The 9,620-nt window shown below is 30.4% G+C and overlaps 1 pseudogene; it reads left to right on the forward strand.

The window, feature by feature from the left end:
• Positions 1-3,340: 3,340 nt before the first annotated feature.
• LOC114165391 (uncharacterized) lies at positions 3,341-7,201 on the forward strand (annotated as a pseudogene).
• The last annotated feature ends 2,419 nt before the right edge of the window (positions 7,202-9,620 follow it).

Genomic DNA, 9,620 nt, shown 5'->3' on the forward strand with positions numbered 1-9,620 from the left:
CTATTTTCATGTTTCAAATTATGTATTATAGTTATGTATTACTTTTATATATATTTCTTAAAAAAACATCATTAGACCTAAGATTTATTTGAATATTAATTTTATACAAAGAATATTCATTTTTGATAATAAAAATTATTAACAAATTTAATTTTTTATCAAAAATTTTAACACAGGATATAAGTTGTAAATATTGCTAACATTATAATTTTGTTATCTTTGTATTGTAATACTATCTCAGAACATTATTTGTTTTATAAAAACAATGCAATAAAATAAATTTTATTTGTTACTCTCAAACACACGTGTATTAAAAGTTTTAGTGTATTTATGTTTTAAAAAGTTAAATAGCACGTGTATTCATTTTTTTATCAAAGGACAATTAAAATTACATTGAGTTGTCATTCTTTTTCTTTGACCTCATTTTTTAAAAATTATTTCCATCAGTTTCGTGGTAAAGTAAATGTAGAAACAAATTTCTACTTTCATGGTTGACTATTATCAAGCATAGTACTTATGTGTTGGTCCAAAAAGGTATTATAGCATAGATGCAAAGTCTGAACAGAAGCATATCAGTGTCTGCAAATCATGAATTTGGACATTGCATATCAAAAGGTATGATGTTCCAGATATTGATCAAAAGGTACAATTTCCATATTAGTGACTTGGTTGTTCTTTTTTATAAAAAGATTGTACTTACATTATCTACCTTAAGAATATTCAGCGTGGAAAACTAACTATGTCCCTTTATATTCAACACATCCACCAACAAAATGTTTATTTTATTGAACTTCTCTTCAATGTGTAAACAAACAAAACAACAAGTGTATGTATAAACTTCTGGAAACATAACACCAAGTGTATGCATAACAACAATTGTATGCATAAACAAACATAAACAATTGGCTGCAAATCTATCAACAAATGCAAGAAGAAAAAGGAAGAGCATTTTGTCAACAAAGATTTCAAATATGATGATGAACTGCTCAAGTAAAATAAACTTTTTTCTCATTTCATTTGTTCTTAAAACTTCTTGCCAATAAATACATTTACTTATCTCCAATGGAATAACATAAACATTCAGATGTACATTTACCAACACAATTTTTTATTTTGTTTTCTTCACTACAGATACCAATCAGGACAAATCCATTCACACTGAAGCATTTTGTTCTGGAAATACACCTTTTTCTCATTATACAGATTTTGGTAATGATTTTTTCATTCAATACAAATTGTTGTAATCACTGTCTATTCAGTGACACTGTAGAATTTTTTCATTGTTACTTAATACATCTCTTACAGATAATGTGTTCTTAATTTTTTTTTAGGTATTCATAAAAAAAATACAACAGATGCAATTAATTTATTACTTGGATTGCATACTTAGATTGCTTTTTGTGCTAAAGTTTAACAATTTGGATTACATTGTTTAACAATTTTATTTGAAGTGAACTTTATCTACTATGCTCTCTTCTTATTTTTTAACCATTTTCGCAGTATGGAATGAAAATATTACCCCAAATTCAACTATCAACAACTCCTTTACTGTCAGTGAAGATAGAAACTTGCATGATCAAGTAATTCAATCTTCAAATAGAAAGCCATTGTTGGAGGTGACATGTCGTGGTAAGTTTGTTCACTGAATTTAAATTTCATTCAAATCCCCAACAATGAAATTGAAATGCACAATGTCTCATTCATCTTTATATTTAATGTAATCTTTGTATTTTAGAGTGGATACATTTTTATTTAATTTTGCAGACATTGACCAACTTAATTATAAGAATGCACGAACCAGAAGGAAAGTTATTAGGAATCAGAAGATTGCAGAAAAAAGTAATATCATGCATGATAAATCTAATATTATTTTATCTTTATTTCAATCCCTTTAATAGTTTGTATTACTAATATTTACTAACATTTCATGTAAAGAAATTCATGGTTCTACCTCCATTAGATCTGGAATTGTTGGTAATTCAATTGAAATCACCAATGGTCCAATTTTGCACAAGACCAACATTAACAACAAAGGTAACAATCCAAGTTGTATTCCAAGTTTCCGTTAATTGAATCCAAGTTACAAACTAATATATCATCATTTTATATTTCATGTCTATAATTGCAGATATGGTTCAAAGTGACTGTCATAATACATAACCACTGTTGGATAAAATTACTAACAGGTTAGATCAAAAATTTGTTGGTAACAGCTTCATTCCTACTTTTGTGGATTCTTCTTCTTATTCTGAAGTTGTTAATCTTTTTCATGTTAAAGAGAACCAAAGTCGTGGTAATTTGTACTATTAACAAAATTAATTTGAATACTTTAATTACTTTTATTGTTACAAATTCATGTTGCTAATGTTTAAATCAATATTTAGACATATGTAAGCTCCAATCCTATACCACTGCAAGATCAAGTCAATCATCTCAATATTTAGAAGCTGTAAAATTGGGGCAGCCTTCTCTTCAGGATACTATTACACCTATTTCAAAGATATTGAATTTTGTCAATAATTCTGATGAAGATGAGAATCATGGTAATCAATAATGGTTGATTATAAAAAATAAATTAATATTTTTTTATTTTCCTTTATTATTAATTGTTTTTTTTATTTTATTTCAAATTATCTTATTCGGCATTTCTCCTCTGATTTGTATTCAAGAGCTGAAGTTCAAGGTTTAACACAACTTTTTAGCCAATTTATATTATTATACTGTACATATAAATATAAATATCTTTTAATTAATAACATATTATTTTTTATGTACTTAGCACATGTTGATGTAGGGGACTGTTCCATTGAGTGTCCCTATTGTCAAGCTCAATTGTGGTACGAAGAAAGATCTGATAAATGCAAAAGATTAAAACAAGTTGATTTTTCTCTTTGTTGTCAAAATGAAAAAGTCCAACTTCCATTGTTGAAGAAACCTCCTCAATTGCTTCAAAAGTTATTGAAAGGTGAAGACACTACAAGCCAACATTTCTTACAATACATAAGAAGCTACAACAACATGTTCTCATTTACATCAATTGGTGCGAAGATTCATTCCTCAATCAATGATGGATGTGGTCCTCCTCAGTTTATTCTTAGTGGTCAAAATTACCATCGCATTGGAAGTTTATTGTCCGATAAAGGATCAAGTCCAAAATTTGCACAACTATATATTTATGACACAGAAAATGAAACAACAAACAAGTTAGTCACTTTGGGTATGCCTACATACTTTATTTTTTTATGAATCATTCTGTATATTATTTATCCTTTTGTAATTTTACAGGTCTGATATACAACAATCCATATTTGATAAATCATTGATAGAAGAGTTGAAAATAATGATTGACAAACACAATGTTCTTACTCAATCATTCAGAAGAGTAAAAGATTTTATACATGATGATCGATCAGATTTTGGATTGAGGTTATTTAGACATCGCTTTAAGGATCCTAGAGTATACAATACCCCAATAGCAGATGAAGTTGTAGCATTGATAGTTGGTGATTTGAGCACTTTAGATGTAGGAAGAGACATCATTGTCAAGAAAGTTTGTGGTCAGTTGACGAGACTACATGAAACTCATACATGTTTCATTCCTCTGCAATATCCTTTGATTTTTCCATATGGAGAGGATGGTTATCAAGAGGATATTCCAATTAGAGATTGTCAAAGATATGGTCAAAGTAGAAAGAGAGTTCGAATTTCTTTACGAGAATTCATTGCTTTCGGAATACAAGATAGAAAGGTTGAATTTGGTAACGTTGTACACTCACGTAGATTGTTTCAACAATTTTTAGTGGATACCTACACGATGATTGAAGCTCAAAGGTTGTCTTTTATAAGAAATAATCAAAAACTCATTCGTTCCGATATTCTAAATGGGTTATAAGAAGCTGTTAACAAAGGTGAAACTGATCCTTCTTTCATTGGAAAGCGTATAGTTTTGCCAGCTTCATTTATAGGTGGCATGAGATACATGTTCAATAATTGCCAAGATGCTATGGCCATTTGTAAGAGGTATGGCTATCTAGATTTGTTTATAACAATCACATGTAATGTCAATTGGCCTGAAATTCTTGATTTTGTAAAATCAAGAGGTTTAACTGCTTCATATAGGCCAGACATTGTTTGTAGAATTTTTAAAATGAAATTAGACCAAATGATGACAGATTTCAAGAAGAATAATTTATTTGGCAAAGTCAATGCAGGCCCCATTTCCATCATTCTGATTTTTTACCGCTAATTGTTTTGTATAATAATTATCTTCAAATTATAGGTATGTATACAATTGAATTTCAGAAAAGAGGTCTGCCACATGCTCATATATTATTATGGTTGAGTGACTCAAACAAGTTAGAAAATGCAAAGCACATAGATGAAGTAATCTCTGCTGAACTTCCTCATCCAGATCTGTATCCAAAACTTTCAAAGGCTGTTAAAACATATGATACATGGTCTGTGCGGAGCTGCTAGATTCAACTCACCATGCATGAAAGAAGGTCGGTGTTCTAAATTTTTTCCTAAAAAATTTAGACATAAAACTACAATTGATGAGGATGGATATCCTGTATATAGGCGTAGAGATGATGGTTTATTTGTATTGAAAAATGGACATAAATTAGGTAGTGGAAATGTTATGCCTTATAGTTCTCTTCTCTTAATGCGATATCAAGCTCATGTTAATACAGAATATTGCAACAAATCAAACTCAATCAAGTATTTGTTCAAATATGTCAACAAAGGTCTTGATAGAGCCACAATGAAAATTACAGACAAAGAGAATGATTCTACAGAAGTGCGTATTGTTGATGAGATTAAAAGATATTATGATTGTATATATTTATCTCCATGTGAAGCAGTTTGGAGAATTTATGGATTTGATATCCATCATAGATGGTCTGCTATTCAGCGTTTAACTTTTCACCTACAAGATCAACAAACAATTTTGTTTAAAGATGATGATAGAATTGATGATGTATTGGAGAGGAATGACAACATCAATACCATGTTTCTAGCTTGGTTTGAAGCTAACAAAGATATGAGGAAGGAAGGAACTTGACCTATGCTGAATTTCCAACAAAGTTTGTTTGGATGTCTCAAAAAAGGCAATGGAAACCAAGAATGCAGGGTTATAATATTGGAAGACTGACATATATTCCTCCAGGATCGGGTGAATGCTATTACATGAGAATCTTACCGACAAAACAAAAAGGTTGTATTAATCATGATAGTATAAAGACAATTAATGGTAAAACATTCTCTACATACCAAGAGGCTTGCCAGGAATTGGGATTATTGGCAGATGACAAAGAATTCATTGATGCTATTAAAGAGGCTAGCCATCTTGCATCTGGAAATCAACTTAGAAGGTTATTTTTTTATTTGTTAATCATGAATACAATGTCAAAGCCAAAAGTTGTTTGGGATGCAACTTGGAATTTAATTGCAGATGGTATCCTATACCAAAAAAGGAAACACTTAAACATACCAGATACTAAATATAAATAATCTCCATTCTTTATTCCATATTTTTTTATTCATGACATGTTATTTTTTTTGTAGGTTTCCAAATGGGATGATTTACACAATCTCTGTCTCCTAGAAGTAGAAGAACTTCTAAATTCCAATGGGCGATCTTTAACAGATTATAGTTCCCTTCCTCAACCTGATCTTTCTCATTCATTCAAATTTAATAACAGATTCATTATTGATGAATTGAATTATGATAAAGAAGAAATGGAGAAGCTACATCACTCTCTATTGTAGTCAATCACTAATGAACAACTACATGTTTATAACAAAAGTATGACAAAAGTGAATTCAGATGTAGGAAATTTCTTTTTCTTATATGGTTATGGTGGGACTGGATAAACATATTTGTGGAAACTTTTGTCAGCTGTTGTTAGAGCAAAGGGAATGATTGCACTTAATGTAGCTTCAAGCGGCATTGCATCTTTATTGCTTCATGGAGGTAAAACTAATCATTCTACATTTTGCATACCACTAGCAATCAATGATGAATCAATGTGCAACATCAATCAAGGAAGTCTCCATGCTAAACTATTGATGGAAACAAAACTTATCATATGGGATGAAGCTCCTATGATGAATAAGTTATGTTTCTAAGCTTTTGATAGAACATTGAGAGACATTATGAGAGCTACAAATGAAGATAATGTTAACAAACCATTTGGTGGAAAGGTTGTTGTCTTGGGCGGTGATTTTAGACAAATCTTGCCAGTAGTAAGAAAGGGATCAAGGTATGATATTGTGAACTCATTAATTAATTACTCTGATTTGTGGCAATATTGCACAGTTCTTAGGCTATCACAAAACATAAGGTTAAAATGTGCTGTTTCAAATGAAAGTGCAATACATATAAAAGAATTTGCTGATTGGATTCTTAAAATTGGAGATGGAAATATGAATTTCAATGAAAGTGGTGAAGCCAACATTTCAATACCAACAGATCTTCTAATTCCAGAAAGTGAAACACCTTTACTTTCTTTAGTCAAATTTGTTTATAGTGGTCTAATTGAAAGTATCATGAATCCTGGCTTCTTTGATGACGGTGTTATACTTTGCCCTACAATTGATAGTGTTGAACAAGTAAATGACTTCATTTTATCTTTGATTCCTGGTGAAGAACAAATTTATTTAAGTTCAGACACTCCTTGCCAATCTAATGATGATCAAGAAATTCAAGGTGAGTTTACTCAAGAGTTTCTAAATGATATCAAATGTTCAGGAATTCCAAATCATAGGATTAAATTGAAAGTTGGCGTACCAATTATGCTTTTAAGAAACATTGATCAAGCAAATGGTCTTTGCAATGGTACAAGATTGCAAGTTAATGATTTGGGAAAGAATGTTATCTCTGCTACTGTCATAATAGGGAAAAATGTTGGTGACAAAATTTCAATATCCTTCTGATTCCAGCATCCCGTTTAAATTTCAAAGGAGGCAATTTCCAATATCCTTATGCTTTGCAATGACAATAAACAAAAGTCAAGGCCAAACGCTTTCTAAAGTTGGACTTTATCTTCCTCGCCCATATTTTACTCATGGACAATTGTACGTAGCAATTTCTAGAGTCACAACAAAGCAAGGACTCAAAATTTTAATTTTGGATGAAGATGGAAAAGTAAGCAATACAATTACCAATTTGGTTTGCAAAGAAATATTTGAAAATCTTTGATAAGATGTATACAACTTACTTAACAAAATTATTATAATTTGTCAATTATTGTATCTTTAACTGTAATTCCTGTGTTTTTTTGCAGATTATAATATGCCATAGTGTATAGTATACACTTTCAGGATTTTTTTCATAGTTGCAGCCATATTGAAAAGTGCATGGTCATTGATACATGTTTGAATTGCATTGTCCAGTCATAGATTGATATTTTGAATACCATGGTTGCTGCAGTACATATATTATAACAGTTATAAAGATTCTCAATTGTTGTTATTTTTTGTGTGGCTTTAATGTATTGTGGAGAAAAAATATCTACACAGATCTTTTTATTCCTTACTGCAATACACGTGGCTTTACTGTTATAAATGCTTTATGTTTTATGTTTCTGCAGTACAGTTGTAAATGGTTTATGTTTAAGTTTCTTTATATATTAAACTATCTGCAAAAAACACCTACAACATATATTTCAATTACTTTACAATTACAACCACTGTTTGCACGTGAAACTGAATTTTTGTTGCCACTTTCAGGTAAGATTCCTTTTCCACGTGATAATCTTTTCTCTTCCATTCCCAACTTCAGTTACCCATATATTTAAACCTTCACTTTTTTCTGCAATTACATGAATGGAGATGGAGCAAACCAGTACAGATGGAATAAACAACAGAATAACTCTTTGGAACTTCAACACAATCTACATCTGCTCTCAGGTTTGCTGTAAATTTAACCACAGAAATAACTGTTTGGAAAGCATTGATATTTGTTGTTGTATGTGTTTTCTGGTGTCAACTGTATCATCCTGATTCATATTGTATCAGCCACATTAAGATGTTCATATTTTTCCCTCATTGTTTGAGTGTATGTTTTCATTTCGTTGCAGAGATAAATTTGTTCCTTTTTTTTACTGTATTTATTAATTTGTAGTCATTTGGATTTGTCGATCGACATTTTGCTGTTGCTTATGAACACGAATTAGTTCCACAGTGGCACTTGGTAGATGTAAATGGTAAGAGCACGACAGTTACCTATAACATGGATTCAAATAACCCAAAAATCATAGAAGGTTGGAGTAATATGAGAGATTTGTATGACATCAAAAGTGACTCTCAGATGCGGTTTCAGTATTTGCGAAATTCTTTATTTCACGTAATCGTGTTTAAAGGTGGTTGTACACCAAGGAGTTTGTCAACATTTATGTGCCATATCAATCATCAAGAAACAAGATCTATATTTTCAGTCAAATTGACAAAGTATCAAAGCAAAACAAGTCACTTGGTATATGTCTTATGAATTCTTTTCATCATTTCAAGTATTATCATATCAATTTACATATAATTAAATGAAAATAATTAATGCACTAACAATAAAATTTGAATCATACAGAACTTGCCATCAAAGTTTGCCAACTTCATTCGAGACGAGAATGTAGAAGATGTGTTTCTTATAGGGCCCAAAACTATAGTCAATTGCAAAATCCTAATATCAAATAGGAATAGAAGTTCAACAAAGATAGGTCAAGGTTGGAGGTTATTTTGTTGTGAAAATGAGTTAAAAGAAGGTGATATTGTTGTCTTTCAAACATACAATGATTTTATCGAACCAAATATTGAGGTCTTTGTTAATGGTTGTTGTTGTGATTAGATTAAGCATATTTCTATAATGTTGTTATTCTAAATGATGTATTTCATGACTTATGTTTATTATCATTTCAATAATATCATTATCTAAGTTTAACATTTTATATATTTATATTTCATTAAATTCTTTAAACAATTTGTTCCACATTTATAATTTATTATCAATAATAAAAAAAATTCCGGCACGGGTCAAAAAAACTAGTACATGACAATGGAGCCTGAAAACTTTAAGCAACAATCACAACAAAAAGTTCTACAAACACCAATTTGTGAAAAATAATGGCATGGTAATGTACGCCTGTTGAGGATCACAAAAGCACCATGCTAATTAAGAACGATTACATTCATGGATTGTGTCCATGGTAGCACTGTTACAACTATAATAAAGCAGGTATAATTAAACGTTCCTTATATCAAATAAGATTGTTGTTGCAGAAGAAGACGCTAGTATAAACAAAGTATGGCTACCTTGTTAGAATTAATTGACGAATTAATTCTATTAGTGACTCATTTGAAATATTATGATGGGCCTAATTGTGATTTAATAAAATATAAAGGCTTATTGGTTATTATTATGGGAAGTGATAATAAAATAAAATAAAGATAAAGATAAAATAAAACCAACTTGATGGACGTTGGTTTATAAAAGGAATTGGGGTTCTGTCTCTGGCCATAAGGTTCTTTTCACAGTAACCCACCAAGAACGTGTGAGAAGAGAAAGAAAGGCAAAGAGATAGATTGGGAAACGGTAATCGAAGAGCACACAAGATTACAAATTTGAA

This window comes from Vigna unguiculata, chromosome 10, assembly GCF_037176805.1.
Source record: "Vigna unguiculata cultivar grain cowpea cultivar isolate G323 ecotype 2 chromosome 10, ASM3717680v1, whole genome shotgun sequence".
In the NCBI taxonomy this organism is placed as follows: domain Eukaryota; kingdom Viridiplantae; phylum Streptophyta; class Magnoliopsida; order Fabales; family Fabaceae; genus Vigna; species Vigna unguiculata.